The sequence below is a fragment of the Balaenoptera musculus genome, chromosome 2 (assembly GCF_009873245.2).
Source record: "Balaenoptera musculus isolate JJ_BM4_2016_0621 chromosome 2, mBalMus1.pri.v3, whole genome shotgun sequence".
NCBI classification, from domain to species: Eukaryota; Metazoa; Chordata; class Mammalia; order Artiodactyla; family Balaenopteridae; genus Balaenoptera; species Balaenoptera musculus.
The window spans coordinates 18,128,228-18,145,473 of NC_045786.1; the positions used below are offsets into that span (position 1 = coordinate 18,128,228).

General features: G+C 38.7%; 1 protein-coding gene across 15 annotated transcripts in view; it reads right to left on the reverse strand.

Moving 5' to 3' along the window:
* The window catches only part of PARD3 (par-3 family cell polarity regulator), a 629,285-nt gene that overhangs the window by 540,143 nt on the left and 71,896 nt on the right, over window positions 1-17,246 (reverse strand). The window lies entirely within an intron of this gene.

Consider the following 17,246-nt stretch of genomic DNA (forward strand, 5'->3'; position numbering starts at 1 on the left):
AAATTTATTAGTAAATTTCTAAATTTGCTTGTAAAAAATTAAATTATGTATAATAAACTGCCCTGTTCCTAATCTCAACAAACTATTTAAAATAACTTGATTACTACTACAGTAAACATAGCACATAGAACCATAGAAAATGCTACAGTGAAAATACATACATATATATGTGTGTATATATATATATATATATATATATATATACACACACACACACGTATATATATATATATACACACTAGTTAAATTGGCCACAAACCATGGGACATTTTTGTTTTTCTCTTCACCGCTATGCCGTGTTATTGATCCTTAAGACAAAGCACCACAGGTGGCAGTGGGGAAGAGCTCTGGGATCAGTCCACCCTGCAAGCAGGTGTTTCCAGATCTCATGCACATCACACAGGGTTCTGGATGCCACGGTCCAAGGCACAAAGACCTGCTGTGGAGCAAGTGCCCAAGCAGTAGAAATGCCGACGCTTTGAATCAGCCGCGTGCGCTAAGTGGCTTCTTGATCATCAATGTGAAGGGAGCTTCCGCACAGGCAACAGAGCCCAGGAGTCAGCGCCCAGGCTCTGGGCCTCGCCGGAGCCAACCACTGAGCCTCTCTCCGCCTTCCTCCCCTCGGCTGAGAAATGTAACAAGAGTCCCCAACGCTAAAGCAGTTAAAAATAGCTCATGGCATTTAGTCACTGCTCGGTAAGTTTGGTTACTATCATTATAGCCAGGATTTTCAAAAAAGCCCCTTCCTCAACTGTGTAGACGGGTATTGTACATTGTAAACCCTACCCTTGTAGGGGTGCAAATATCTAGGGTCAATGTACCACAAAAGGGAGTGAGGGTATACATAGGAGCTCTCAGTCCCACTTCATCTGAAACACCCAGGGAGGTTTAATAACTAGCTACCCACCACCCCAACCCAGACCAACTGGTCTGGAAACCAGCACTAGGAGCTCTCCCACCTCCCATGAGGGTTACAATTGAATAACAAGGTTCTGTACAACCCGGAACCTTGCTTGATGATTTGCTTGGTGTGGCCTGATTCTACTCTCCTGGGTGAGAACACTCCTGGTTTATAAAGAAATCCCGTTTCCCCTATTCTCAGCCATGCAGCAGCTAAGTGTAGTATCTAAACGCAAATTTCTCTAGACAGAGATTTGGTCCAAGTTCTTCCCAGCTTTAAGGGTCAGTAGAGGTCATCAGTTAGCACCTCGTGGATCTCTGCCTCAATTTAACCATCAACAGCCAACCATCTGTGAGCCAGATGCAATGTAACTTTCTAAAGCTCCCTAAAGCTCTCAGTTATAACTATTTTTATACTTAGGAGTTGGTGGTTTCCTAAACCAAAAGCTGTTCTCTCTCAGACGTGCAGGAAAGGCCAGCACTGCGTCTGTACGGCATCCTCCCTGAGCCTAGACCACAGTGTCCCTGAGCCCCAGAGCCCAGCAGGCTGGCAGCTTTGCACGAGATTCTGTGGACGGGAATCAGCTCTAGTCCCTGCTTTGCCAATAACTGTGTGAGCTCAGGCAATTAAAAGCTCTGGCCGTTTCCCCACCTGTAATCACAGAGGAGCAGCTCAAGACGTAAGGGCCCCACTACCCCGAACATATACCATCCCCTGAGCCGCAAAAACCAGACCACCCATCCCCCTTCACAGTGTGCCGGGCTAGCCCATCATTCGAGGCAGTCAAGTTTAAACACTTTGGCACAAGAGTCCCAAGCTCACATGCCTACGGGAACCAAGAGAGCAAACGAAGGCGGCGGGATGGGGGTTCCTGCAGCCTGGAGAGGAAAATCAGGGGTGTGGCGTGAGGGCTCGCTCCCGCCTGGAGGCCCCGGGTCTCTGGAGGAGCTGCACGTTCTGATGAGCCATGCGGCATCTTCTCACCTGCTCAGGTGGCCGTGACAGATGCCATCGAAGCACTGCTGCCCACACTACCTCCCCCTGCAGGCAGGGCAAGCCCCACCGGACCCCAAGCTGGCCTGTCCTTCCAGGCGGCTTAAGCCTGAAAGCGCGAAGAGCTCCCACCCTGTGCTTGGGAAAGAGGTCGAAGTTCATTTCACTGGAACAAGTCCGAGCACAGCCGCTAGATAGACCACTACATTTGTTTTCTTAATCAAAAACTACCCAAGTTCATAAGCACAATGACATATGGGCACTTTGAAGCCTTTTAGATTTTCTTTCTGTCTCTGGTCTCTTCTTTTTCTATCCCTGATCCTACATTGCTGCCAGAATAAAACTCTTCTGGCCCTGTTGTTAAACACTCTCTCTGAGAATTAAAGGCGGGTTTCCCCGTTGGGAGTGGTGGAAGTATTCACCCTACCCCAGCCGGCACACGCCCCTCCACCACCACCGTGTACTGGGCACCTGACATCTGACCAGTCACGTTCAACCTTAACACCAGATCCCTGCACACATTCTTGGTCAAAGACCATGTTTATTCCGTCTATTTGATGAGATTCCACAGGTTTGAGGCTTAGTAATGTGTTGTGTATGATGGATCAGAGGTAAAGATCATGCAGAGAAAGAGCCCTTGATGCTCCGTTTTCCTCAATCTAGTTAAGAATTTATCATAATTAATAAAGCACAGGTTTTTAGAAAAAGCTCTCACATTTTGGCTCTCAAATACTTAACAAAAGTATACAGTTCTTCAAATGCATACAAATAGCCTTTGGGAGACCTGTACATTAGAACACAGCAAATAAAACTTTTAACAGACTCTGATAATAAGTGTCACTGGTGAACATCTTCACAGATTAGAAAAAGTCACGTTAGTAGCCAGCGAGTCCCAATCTTGAATATTTCCACGGACTGTAACGACCCAGGGCACTTGAGAAACAAAAGCAACAAGATTCTCTTCAATCCTGAAACATCCCCTAAAAGATGAGTGTAAAAGAATGGAACATATGCACCTAAAAGTGCCTTCCCACTTTAAAATGATTCATTTCCACTAAAGCTACTACCCGGTTTACAGTAAACGTGTCACATCGTTGCCTATTTTTAAGTGCTCCCCAATCAGCTGATATCAGTGCAGGCTGCAGTAAAATGTTTTTATTGTCCAGCAGAACACAACCATTTCTATACTTATCTTTTCTTTCTCATTACCTAGAAGCAGAAATCAAAGATTCCACATCTTCAGGAAGTCCGTTAATTGTTTTCTAATAAATTTATTTATTTATTTTTGGCTGCATTGGGTCTTCGTTGCTGTGTGCAGGCTTTCTCTAGTTGCAGCAAGCGGGGACTACACTTCATTGCAGTACAAGGGCTTCTCACTGCAGTGCCTTCTCTTTGTTGTGGAGCACAGGCTCTAGGCGCGCGGGCTTCAGTAGTTGTGGCTCACGGGCTCTAGGGCACAGGCTCAGTAGTTGTGGCGCACAGGCTTAGTTGCTCCATGGCATGTGGGATCTTCCCAGACCAGGGCTCGAACCCGTGTCCCCTGCGTTGGCAGGCGGATTCTTAACCACTGCGCCACCAGGGAAGCCCCCATTAATGTTTAAAATAGTTTGTCATATTTAGTGCAATATTCTGAATCCTCACATCTGGCAAAATTATCAAATTATCCTCATATGTAAAACCCTTCAAATGCTAAAAGCAGCCTACTCTTTTAAAAGAGATAATGCTATGAATAAAAAGCTCTCGTGAGAATTTAAAATATTCTATGTGTGAAATGGAAGCTAAACATCTTCAAACGGTGTGACATGATTTATTAAAGAAGGCCTGCTACTATAAACCAATCTGACCAGTGTGCGCACACAAAAGCCCCACTTAATTAAAGATACACTAAGGAAGTTACACACAACAAATTAACTCATTATGCAACGAACAACCTTCTAGAAGAGCCAGAAAGTAATCTGACGGCAGCCCAACAGCTCACTGTGCTTCACTCTGGCTTTTGTGCACTCATCTGTGATCTATCCCCAGGGAGAGATTCAATTTAAAAGGATGGGAAAAGAATGGAGGATCCTTCTGATAAAAACCACATCCAACATCCCCTTGCCTCGCGTATGCAAAATCAGGAGCTTTTCAATATGCGTTGGAGAATTTTAATAGGTCTTATAGTCTAAATCAGAACTAAAGAGCAATTCAAAAAGAATTTTATTGTTTCTTAAAATACTCAAAAAAATAATTTCTCAGGGCTATATCCTGACCCAAGATAAGCATTATCCCTCCTGCAGCATCTTATAACACATAACACACATGGTTCATCTTATGAAATGTGAGATACTTCTGACACTCGTTATCAGTTCTAATGTTTTAGCTCATCTTTTAGAAATTATGCCCTTCTGGACAAATAAATGTACAGATGTGGGAATGTCGGGCTGTTGAAAGTGAGATTCTGAGCCTGGAAAACACATTAAACTACATCAAGAGACAATGAAAATTTAACATTACCAAGGTTTCCAAAAAACATAGTAAATATTTCAAAACTTTCAACTCGATAATAAATCAATGACTGGTTGAAATCAAACTTTCACAGAAGTGCCTCCTTTGCCCTTTATTCACCCTAATGTGAGCTGAACAATACATTAGTATTATGAGTACTGAGGTAAAAATTTTGGTGGCAGTTGTGATTTGTCATGATTTTAAAACTATCACCATCCAGTACGAGCAAAATGCTTTTAAAAAAATTCAATGTTTAGGGATTAGTAAAATTCAGTTAGGTCAATATTCCTAGAAAATAAAATTTAATTTTTGTTGCCAAGTGGTTGTATTTACCTGACAGAGTCCCTTGTTAGTCTAAGTTCTATAAGAGAAGATGATGATGATTTTTGTCCTGACTATCCCAGGGTGTTTTATTCTACCTGCCATACTCCAGCTACAGAATTCTAAGTTAAAATAGAAAAGGCTCAAGACATCAAATTTCAGTATTTATTTTAGTAGGAAATGCATAGTGAATAAATTATTTCACAGCAAAACAGTCGGAGTCATCCATCTATGAAATTATCATCCTTAGAATACATACAGTCGGCCGTCTGTACCTACAGGCTCTGCATCCAAGGATTCAAGCAACTATGCGGGTCAAAAATAGGAAAAAAAAATTTCCAGAAAGTTCCAAAAACCAAAACTTGAATTCACCACGTGTCAGCATATTTGCATAGCATTTACATTGTATTGGTAATCTAGAGATAATTTAAAGTATACAGGGGGATGTGCTTAGGTTATATGCAAATACCATATCATTTTATATGAGACTTGAGCATCCACGAATCTTGGTGTCCGAAGGGGTCTTGGAACCAAGCCCCCATGGATACCAAGGGACAACTGCATAATATTACATAAAAGTCCTACTGCTGAAAAATGAAATTTCAGTAAGACGAATCATATTTCCATCTTTTTTTGAGTTGCCCAAAGAATGTGAGCAAATTTGCAATTTGAGGAAGGAACCAATGAAGCAATCTTCCTTCTATAGACTACAATTGCCTCCCGTTTCATGATTATCGCTTTGCTGTCAATCATACAGGGAGGGGACCCCCAGATCCCCTCCCACATAAAATACACCAAGAAAGTCACTGTGAACACAGCGGCCTGCCTCACTCCCACACCTTAGCCGGGAGAGAGATGCTGTTTTGTTCTCAATCCAACTTGTCTTTCTTTTTCTGGCTAAAATAAGAAGGAAATAGGGTTTCAAATGCACATGAAACGTTCACTCAGATTCAACCACAGGCTGAGTCATAAAACAAGTCTCAGTAAATTTCAAAGGATTGAAATAATACAGCGTATATTCCCTAGCCACAGAATTAAATTATAAATCAATAATAAAGATATTTGGAAAATCTCCAAATGTTTGGATATTTGAAAGTTAAGGGACATACTTCTAAATAACCCAAGGCTAAAAGAACTCACAGGGAAATTAGAAAGATTTTGAACTGAATGATAATAAAAACTCAACATATCACAACCTGTGGATTGCAGCTAAATCTTGATGGGAAATTTATAGCTCTTTGTGCTTATATTTAAAAAGAAAAAACGGTCTAAAAACAATTATCTAAGTTTCTACCTTAAGAAGCCTGAAAAAAAGACAAGCAAATTGAACCAAAGAAAGTAGAAAGGAAATAATAAAGCTAAATGAGAAATCAATGAAATGGAAAATGGACAAATATAGAATATCAACCAAACCAAAGGCTGAGTTCTTGAAAATTAATAAAAGTGATAAATCCCTAGCTATACTAATCAAAGAGAAATCACAAATATAATAACAGGAATGCAAAAGGGACATCGCTACAAATCATACAGATATTAAAAGGATAATAATAGAATATTATGAGCAACTTTATGCTGAAAAATTTGACAACTTAGATGAAATGACCAATTCCTTGAAAGACACAAATTACCAAAACTTATACCAAAAGACATAGAAAATTTGAATAACCCTGTTTTTAAATATAGATTCATAATTTAAAACTCTCCCACAAAGAAAACTCCAAGCTCAGATGGCTTCATTGTTGAATTCTCTTATAAACATTTAAGGAAGAATTAATGTCAATTTTATATAACCTCTTTCGAGAACTACGAGGGAACACTTCTCAACTCATGTTGAAAGGCCAGCATAAAACTGATACCAAAATTAGACAAAGACATTAAAATACATATGTTATCTCCCTCATGAACACAGGCACAAAAATCCTTAACAAATATTAGCAAAGTAAACCCAGCAATACATAAAAGCAGTCAGGATATAAAGGCATTTTTTCCACAACCACAACTCTTAAGAGCCTCTCCCTCCCCAAAATCCAAACCCTTTTTTTGTTTTCTAAAGGATAAATTAACTATGTCTGGAAATTAATGAGTTTGCAGATTGAAAACTTTTCACCTACGTTATATTGTACAATACAGCTACAAATTTGCAGAATGCAGCAGCATTATTTTTTAATAATCCGAAATCAAGAGTAGAGAAATTAAATTTAGAAAACAAAGATGAAGTCAAGGGCGATATTCAAAATGCCTTCCATGAAGTCTCCAGATTGGCTGTGAGGAATCTAGCAGCCTGGGCAAGAGAGGGCCCCTCTCACTGAGAACATACATGTAAGAAGAGAACCACAACTGTATATATCACCAGGAAGAAATTTCCCCTGTGGATTCTCAAGAAGAATGCTGTGTGAGACACAGTAAACCCATGTCCTCAAAACCATTCTTTAATAAATCCAGCATTGAGTTTCATAGGTATGCTTATTTTATCGTCTCCCAATTAAAAGGAAATGACCTAATGCCAAAAGCAATGGGGTGGGGGGAAGGGCAGGAGCCCATAATCTGACCTGGTAACACAGCTCTATCACTGTCAGTTACTCAACTCTGATACCCAAACTTAGGAATTTTATAGCTACAAGTTTCCATAGGCAGGGTCTCTGTATTGTAAAGATATTTGTATCCCCATGAATGCATACATGATTAAGTCATCATTATAAACATCTGTAAAATATGCTTTGAGCTATTTCTTTAAACTATTTTCTCTGTGCCTATCATTTTTTTCTGATTCAGAAAAAATGTTAAAGTACAAAATTATGATTGATCACCTTCTTTTAAGAACGCTTCCAGGACTTCCCTGGTGGCACAGTGGTTAAGACTCCGTGCACTCCAAATGCAGGGGGCCCAGGTTTGATGCCTGGCCAGGGAACTAGATCCAACATGCATGCCGCAACTAACAGTTCGCATGCCGCAACTAAGGAACCGGTGAGCCGCAGCTAAGGAACCGGCGAGCCGCAGCTAAGGAGCCCGCCTGCCGCAACTAAGACCCGGTGCGACCAAATAAATAAACATTTTTTAAAAGAAAAAGAACGCTTCTATACAGGAGGTCTGAGTTTGAGGCTGTATGCAAAGAAAATGTATTCTAGTATGAGATCCTCAGTTCCCCTATAAATTTCACTCAACTCTTATTTGGAGAGCTGTTCTTTTACATGTGTCTTTTACATGAGTCCTTTACACTAACTGCTGACGTTGACAGTTATAACAGTTCCTGCTATAGTGCTGACCAGAGTGAGTGCTAATCAGATGTCACATTACCTGAACTACTGTACCAAGTTTGTTTAGAAACAACACAAAATACCTATACGTCCTATAAATTAATGATCTTCCTAAAAAAGCACTTTTTAGGCCATAAAAGAATATAAAACACTTTTTGTTTGCCATTAAAACCACTGAGATTTAAACGAATGCGAAGGATTTGAAGGTCGTGAATAACAACTGAGAACGTTAAGGCTCAAAATTAAATGTTAACTGGAGAGCAAGATCTAAAAACTTCCAACTCCCAACTGCTATGCCAATATTTCTTTAGCATGCCACACCTTTTGCCAAAATCTTTTTTTTTTTTAACTTAAACCACAGGGAAAGTAAATATTGTAATGAATTTGCAAATATTTACAAGAGGGGAACAAAGAAGTAAGCCAACTAAATTAAAGGAGACAGACATAAAAGGAAATAAGCCCAAGGTTCAGGGTTCCCCGCTTCTCAGAATTGACAGCGTAAGAATAAAAGGAAGAGAAAGAATTTTGCAAGACGAAATCTTGAAACGAATAGCTTTTTGCAAGATTAATCACAGCTATTAATCCCTCCTTGAAAGACAGACAGCAGGGAAGCGTCCCTGTCTCTAATCTAAAAGACCTCCACAAAAGAGCTATTATAGAGGAAACACCACCACAGGGACATGCAAGCTTATGAAAACGTTAAACTACGGAAGAGTCACCGATAACATTAACGTGCAGTTCTCACTTTTCTTCCTGTGGAGGAAGGTCTGAGATGTACTGCACAGCCCTCTTCTCCCCTGCCCCCAGCACAAAGGGCTTCCAAGTCTCTTTTGGAGTATCTTGGTTTTATCTTTAAAATGCATATAAAATGTGTATCTTACTCCACAATATCCGTATTTGTCTTAATAAAACAAACCTGCACCCCTGGACAAAGGGATAGACCATCCCTGACACCCCCCGTACCCCCCAGCAGTGAGGGTCAGCACCTGAGAGAGAACCCTTGCCTTTCAGCACCAGGCAGACGAGGGGCTTCACGGAGGAGTCCCTGCATAAAGACCCTGGTCTCCTGCCTCTTGCCCTACTGCCCACCTACTCTTTGGATCTCCCTCTCTCCTGCCCTCTGGAGGAAATGAGGTGACACTGCAACAAAGGAGCCGGCCAGGATCAGACAAAGAAACGTGAGGTTTCTCAAGAAAAACACAGGTGCTGGGCAATAAATCTCTGTCAACTGCAAACCTAAGAGTCTCACTAGTACAATGAAACATATGCTTCCCTCTTACTTAGACTTTATACCAAAGTTCAAAGGTAACACCATTAATCATGCGTGAAAGCATGGCTAACCAAGTCATCACTTAACCACTCATTTCCTGACTGCATATGAAAGCTGAACTTTACAGCATCACTGCCAGCAACTACTAGTATTGAAAAATCCCATTACAATCATTCTTCAAAGGGTTCTTTCTCTTGAAGACAAAATTTAAGGAGGAAAAAAAACCCATTTTCTTTACTACTAGTTGTCTAAGATTTTAGTGCAAACATATTTCCATGCTGTCACTAATAAGAAAAAGTATTCAGTTAAAAAAAACACAAAAAACACAACTAGTGGCAAGCATGATCAGAGTTTTTATCAGGTATCTATTCTAGTAAGCAGATTCAAACTTACTATGAACCATAGTTCTCAAAATCCCTAATATCAAGCTAACTACAATCCACAAAAAAAGAGTAAATTTGCTTCTGTAAATGTGAAATCAAAGCTCTTTTCCACTTATTTCCCACTGACAAAATGAACTCCATAAATAGCAAAACCATCACTTATTCAGAAAAAAGTGTAAACAGTATGTAAGAAAACCATGTGATTTTAAAAGTCATAAAGAATGATCTGCAAAATAAAATATTTCCTAATCTAATAATTTATGACTTAGAAAGTTACAACTTATTTCTCAGGTTCAAAAAATAATTTCTCTTAAAAACTTTTATCACAATGCAATGCATCAGTGTTATCCAATCCAAAAAAGTAAACACAGGATATTATATCAAATAAGTACCTCACAAAAGCCCTAGGACAACATGCTTCCGTACTTAAAGATCAGACAAATTCCCACCATCGAAGAATTGCTCTTTCTGTACATAAGAAATATGTGGGCACTTTCAAAACAAAACAGACACAAAACAAAAATTTTAGATACTGTGTTAAAACAACTGGCTCTCCACTTGGCAGGCAGGGTGATGCAGAGAAGAACTTCGATTGTTACCTTACCAAACACAAAATCAATTTCAGATTAACTCAAGATTAGATTCTAAAAATTTTGTTTCATTATTTTTAAAGTATTAGATTTACAAACATAGAATAGTTTTGCAATTTGGGATGAGCAGGGCTTTCTTAAGCAAGACTCTAGACGTAAAACTCAAAAGGCAGAAAGTTAAAAATTCCTGTATAGTATGCACCATTAAAAAATAAAGTTAAACGACAGAGAAAAGACAGAAAATATATTTTCAGTGTGTATCACAAAGTTACTATTATAAAGGGCTCATAAAAAAAAAAAACCCAAAGGAAAAATGGATAAATAAATAGGAAATTCTGAGCAAAAGATAAAAATATATAAGAAGACACTGAGGGGATCTCTCCCATCAAAGGGGAAAGGTAGGGGAGAGGGATAAATTAGGAGGTTGGGATTAACATATATACACTACCACAGATAGATAGTATCTATAAAATTATAAAATAGATAATCAACATGGACCTACTGTATAGCACATGGAACTCTACTCAGTGCTCTGTAATAACCAATATAGGACAGGAATCTGAAAAAGAATGGATATATGTATCTGTATAACTAAGTCACTATGTTGTACACCTGAAACTAACACAACATTGTAAATCAAGTAAACTCCAATATAAAAATAAAAAACTTTAAAAAAAGAAAATACTTAGACCTACCAGTACTAAAGTAACGATCATACACCAACTTTTGACTACTAAATTGACCACAAAAATAATAATAATAAAAAATAGATAACAATATTCACAAGAGGCCAGGAGCATAAATTATCTTTTTTAGTGCAATTTGTCAATATCTAATAAAACATAAGATGTGCACTTCCTTTGCTCCAAGCAACTCATTTATATTCTATAGGAAAAACTCCCACACAAAGAATAGATTTGTAAAGATGCTCTACCAGTAGTCATTTATAACAGAATATTGGAAAAAATCTGAATCACCATTAGAGGAATGGTTACCTAAGTGAGGCTACCTCCATACTATGAGATATCATGGGTTATGTGGTGACGCTCACAAGACTTCTCACTAGATGGGACCTGCAAATCCAGACTCAGTCTGGCATTCAACCCTCATGTAACTAACCACAATCTAAATTCTCTGCCTATCTCCCACTCTTCCTCCTCCTCAAATGATCTGTTCCAACTGAAAAGTACTTGCCAGCCCCCAAACTTGGCTTATACTTCAAGAATTCCATCTCCCTGACTTCATCAGCATTGCCTATCAAAATGCAGCCTAACCTTATCAAACAGGCTTCAAAGATTTTGCCTAAGAAAACAAAGTCCAGGGACTTCCCTGGCAGTCCAGTGGTTAAGATGCCGGGCTTCGAATGCAGGGGGTGTGGGTTCGAGCCCCGGTCAGGGAATTAAACCCCACATGCCACACAGCCAAAAAAAAAAAAAAAGAAAGAAAGAAAGAAAGAAAACAAAGTCCATGTATGCAATCATTAGGAAGATTCTCACGACATCCTTTATAATAGAGAAAATTGAAACAATTAATCCACTTTATTTTTTTATTCATTTCAAAGTAAGTGGCAAATGTCAGTACACTTTGCCTGTAAGCATTTGAACAAGGCAATATATGTAGTATAATCCCAATTTTTTTTGCCCATTCCCAGATTTTTTTTTGACATCTTTATTGGAGTATAATTCCTTTACAATGGTGTGTTAGTTTCCCCTTTATAACAAAGTGAATAAGCTATACATATGGATATATCCCCATATCCCCTCCCTCTTGCATCTCCCTCCCACCCTCCCTATCCCACCTCTCTAGGTGGTCACAAAACACCTAGCTGATCTCCCTGTGCTATGCGGCTGCTTCCCACTAGCTATCTGTTTTACGTTTGGCAGTGTATATATGTCCATGCCACTCTCTCACTTTGTCCCAGCTTACCCTTCACCCTCCCGGTGTCCTCAAGTCCATTCTCCATGTCTGTGTCTTTATTCCTATCCTGCCCCTAGGCTGTTCAGAACCTTTTTTTTTTTTTTTTACATTCCATATATATGTGTTAGCGTACAGTATTTGTTTTTCTCTTTCTGACTTACTTCACTCTGTATGACAGACTCTAGGTCCATCCACCTCACTACAAATAATTCAATTTCGTTTCTTTTTATGGATGAGTAATATTCCATTGTATATATGTGCCACATCTTCTTTATCTATTCATCTGTCGATGGACACTTAGGTTGCTTCCATGTCCTAGCGACTGTAAATAGTGCTGCAATGAACATTGTGGTACATGTCTCTTTTTGAATTATGGTTTTCTCAGGGTATATGCCCAGTAGTGGGATTGCTGGGTTGTATGGTAGTTCTATTTTTAGTTTTTTAAGGAACCTCCATACTGTTCTCCATAGTGGCTGGATCAATTTACATTCCCACCAACAGTACAAGAGGGTTCCCTTTTCTCCACACCCTCTCCGGCATTTATTGTTTGTAGATTTTTTGATGATGGCCATTCTGCTGGTGTGAGGTGATACCTCATTGTAGTTTTGATTTGCATTTCTCTAATGATTAGTGATGTTGAGCATCCTTTCATGTATTTGTTGGCCATCTGTATATCTTCTTTGGAGAAATGTCTATTTAGGCCTTCTGCCCATTTTTGGATTGGGTTGTTTGTTTTTTTGATATTGAGCTGCATGAGTTGCTTGTATGTTTTGGAGATTAATCCTTTGTCCGTTGCTTCATTTGCGAATATTTTCTCCCATTCTGAGGGTTGTCTTTTCATCTTGTTTAAGTTTTCCTTTGCTGTGCAAAAGCTTTTAAGTTTCACTAGGTCCCATTTGTTTATTTTTGTTTTTATTTCCATTACTCTAGGAGCTGGGTCAAAAAGGATCTTGCTGTGATTTATGTCATAGAGTGTTCTGCCTATATTTTCCTCTAGGAGTTTTAGACTGTCTGGCCTTACACTTAGGTCTTTAATCCATTTTGAGTTTATTTTTGTGTATGGTGTTAGGGAGTGTTCTAATTTCATTCTTGTACATGTAGCTGTCCAGTTTTCCCAGCACCACTTATTGAAGAGGCTGTCTTTTCTCCACTGGATGTTCTTGCCTCCTTTATCAAAGATAAGGTGACCATATGTGTGTGGGTTTATCTCTGGGCTTTCTATCCTGTTCCATTGATCTATATGTCTGTTTTTGTGCCAGTACCATACTGTCTTGATTACTGTGGATTTGTAATATAGTCTGAGGTCAGGGAGCCTGATTCTTCCAGCTCCTGTTTTCTTTCTCAGGATTGCTTTGGCTATTCGGGGTCTTTTGTGTTTCCATACAAATTGTGAAATTTTTTGTTCTAGTTCTGTGAAAAATGCCATTGGTAGTTTGATAGGGATTGCATTGAATCTGTAGATTGCTTTGGGTAGTATAGTCATTTTCACAATGTTGATTCTTCCAATCCAAGAGCATGGTGTATCTCTCCATCTATTAGTATCATCTTTAATTTCTTTCACAGTGTCTTATAGTTTTCTGCATACAGGTCTTTTGTCTCCTTAGGTAGGTTTATTACTAGGTATTTAATTCTTTTTGTTGCAGTGGTAAATGGGAGTGTTTTCTTAATTTCTCTTTCAGATTTTTCATCATTAGTGTATAGGAATGCAAGAGATTTCTGTGCCTTAATTTTGTACCCTGCTACTTTACCAAATTCATTGATGAGCTCTAGTAGTTTTCTGGTAGCATCTTTAGGATTCTCTATGAATAGTATCATGTCATCTGCAAACAGTGACAGTTTTACTTCTTCCTTTCTGATTGGGTTCCTTTTATTTCTTTTTCTTCTCTGATTGCTGTGGCTAAAACTTCCAAAACTATGTTGAATAATAGTGCTGAGAGTGGGCAACCTTTTCTTGTTCCTGACCATAGTGGAAATGGTTTCAGTTTTTCACCATTGAGGATGATGTTGGCTGTGGGTTTGTCATATATGGCCTTTATTATGTTGAGGAAAGTTCCCTCTATGCCTACTTTCTGCAGGGCTTTTATCATAAATGGGTGTTGAATTTTGTCAAAAGCTTTTTCTGCATCTATTGAGATGATCATATGGTTTTTCTCCTTCAATTTGTTAATATGGTGTATCACATTGATTGATTTGCATGTATTGAAGAATCCTTGCATTCCTGGAATAAACCCCACTTGATCATGGTATATGATCCTTTTAATGTGCTGTTGGATTCTGTTTGCTAGTATTTTGTTGAGGATTTTTGCGTCTATGTTCATCAGTGATATTGGCCTGTAGTTTCCTTTCTTTGTGACATCTTTGTCTGGTCTTGGTATCAGGGTGATGGTGGCCTCACAGAATGAGTTTCGGAGTGTTCCTCCCTCTGCAATCTTTTGGAAGAGCTTGAGAAGGATAGGTGTTAGCTCTTCTCTAAATGTTTGATAGAATTTGCTTGTGAAGCCATCTGGTCCTGGGCTTTTGTTTGTTGGAAGATTTTTAATCACAGTCTCACTTTCGGTGCTTGTGATTGGTCTGTTTATATTTTCTATTTCTTCCTGGTTCAGTCTCGGGAGGTTGTGCTTTTCTAAGAATTTGTCAGTTTCTTCCAGGTTGTCCATTTTACTGGCATAGAGTTGCTTGTAGTAATCTCTCATGATCCTTTGTATTTCTGCAGTGTCAGTTGTTACTTCTCCTTTTTCATTTCTAATTCTATTGATTTGAGTCTTCTCCATTTTTTTCTTGATGAGTCTGGCTAATGGTTTATCAATTTTGTTTATCTTCTCAAAGAATCACATTTTAGTTTTACTGATCTTTGCTACCATTTCCTTCATTTCTTTTTCATTTATTTCTGATCTGATCTTTATGATTTCTTTCCTTCTGCTTTGGGGTTTTTTGTTCTTCTTTCTCTACTTGCTTTACGTGTAAGGTTAGGTTGTTTATTTGAGATGTTTCTTGTTTCTTGAGGTAGGACTCTTGCTATAAACTTCCCTCTTAGAACTGCTTTTGCTGCATCCCATAGGCTTTGGGCCATCGTGTTTTCATTGTCATTTGTTTCTAGGTATTTTTTGATTTCCTCTTTGATTTCTTCAGTGATCTCTTGGTTATTTAGTAGTGTATTGTTTAGCCTCCATGTGTTTGTATTTTTTTACAGTTTTTTTCCTATAATTGATATCTAGTCTCATAGCATTGTGGTCAGAAAAGATGCTTGATATGATTTCAATTTTCTTAAATTTACCAAGGCTTGATTTGTGACCCAAGATATGATCTATCCTGGAGAATGTTTCATGAGCACTTGAGCAGAAATTGTATTCTGTTGTTTTTGGATGGAATGTCCTATAAATATCAATTAAGTCCATCTTGTTTAATGTATCATTTAAAGTTTGTGTTTCCTTATTTATTTTCATTTTGGATGATCTGTCCATTGGTGATAGTGGGGTGTTAGAGTCCCCTACTATTGATTGTGTTACTGTCAATTTCTCCTTTTATGGCTGTTAGCATTTGCCTTATGTATTGACCTACTCCTATGTTGGGTGCATAAATATTTACAATTGTTTTATCTTCTTCTTGGATTGATCCCTTGATCATTATGTAGTGTCCTTCTTTGTCTCTAGTAATAGTCTTTATTTTAAAGTCTATTTTGTCTGATATGAGAATTGCTACTCCAGCTTTCTTTTGATTTCCATTTGCATGGAATATCTTTTTCCATCCCCTCACTTTCAGTCTGTATGTGTCCCTAGGTCTGAAGTGGGTCTCTTGTAGATAGTATATATACAGGTCTTGTTTTTGTATCCATTCGGCCAGTCTATGTCTTTTGGTTGGAGCATTTAATCCACTTACATTTAAGGTAGTTATCAATATGTATGTTCCTATTACCATTTTCTTAATTGTTTTGGGTTTGTTATTGTTGGTCTTTTCCTTCTCTTGTGTTTCCTGCCCAGAGAAGTTCCTTTAGCATTTGTTGTAAAGCTGGTTTGGTGGTGCTGAATTCTCTTAGCCTTTGTTTGTCTGTAAAGGTTTTAATTTCTCCGTTGAATCTAAATGAGATCCTTGCTGGGTAGAGTAATCTTGGTTTTTCCCTTTCATCACTTTAAATATGTCCTGCCACTCCTTTCTGGCTTGCAGAGTTTCTGCTGAAAGATCAGCTGTTAACCTTGTGGGGATTCCCTTGTATGTTATTTGTTGCAGTTCCCTTGCTGCTTTTAATATTTTTTCTTTGTACTTAATTTTTGATAATTTGATTAATATGCATCTTGGTATGTTTCTCCTTGGATTTATCCTGTATGAGACTCTCTGCGCTTCCTGGAATTGATTGACTATTTCCTTTCCCATATTAGGGAAGTTTTCAACTATAATCTCTTTAAATATTTTCTCAGTCCCTTTTTTTTTCCTCTTCCTCTTCTGGGACCCCTATAATTCGAACGTTGTTGTATTTAATGTTGTCCCAGAGATCTCTGAGACTGTTCTCAATTCTTTTCATTTTTTTTTTCTTTATTCTGCTCTGAGGTAGTTATTTCCACTATTTTATTTTCCAGGTCACTTATCCGTTCTTCTGCCTCAGTTATTCTGCTATTGATTCCTTCTAGAGAATTTTTAATTTCACTTATTGTGTTGTTCATCATTGCTTGGTTCCTCTTTAGTTCTTCTACGTCCTTGTTAAATGTTTCTTGCATTTTGTCTATTCTATTTCCAAGATTTTGGATCATCCTTACTATCGTTATTCTGAATTGTTTTTCAGGTAGACTACCTATTTCCTCTTCATTTGTTAGGTCTGGTGTGTTTTGATCCTGCTCCTTCATGTGCTGTGTGTGTTTCTGTCGTCTCATTTTGCTGATCTTACTGTGTTTGGGGTCTCCTTTTCACAGGCTGCAGGTTCGTAGTTCCCGTTGTTTTTGGTATCTGTCCCCAGTGGCTAAGGTTGGTTCAGTGGGTTGTGTAGGCTTCCTGGTGGAGGGAACTAGTGCCTGTGTTCTGGTGGATGAGGCTGGATCTTGTCTTTCTGGTGAGCAGGTCCACATCCAGTGGTGTGTTTTGGGGTGTCTGTTACCTTATTATGATTTTAGGCAGGCTCTCTGCTAATGGGTGGGGCTGTGT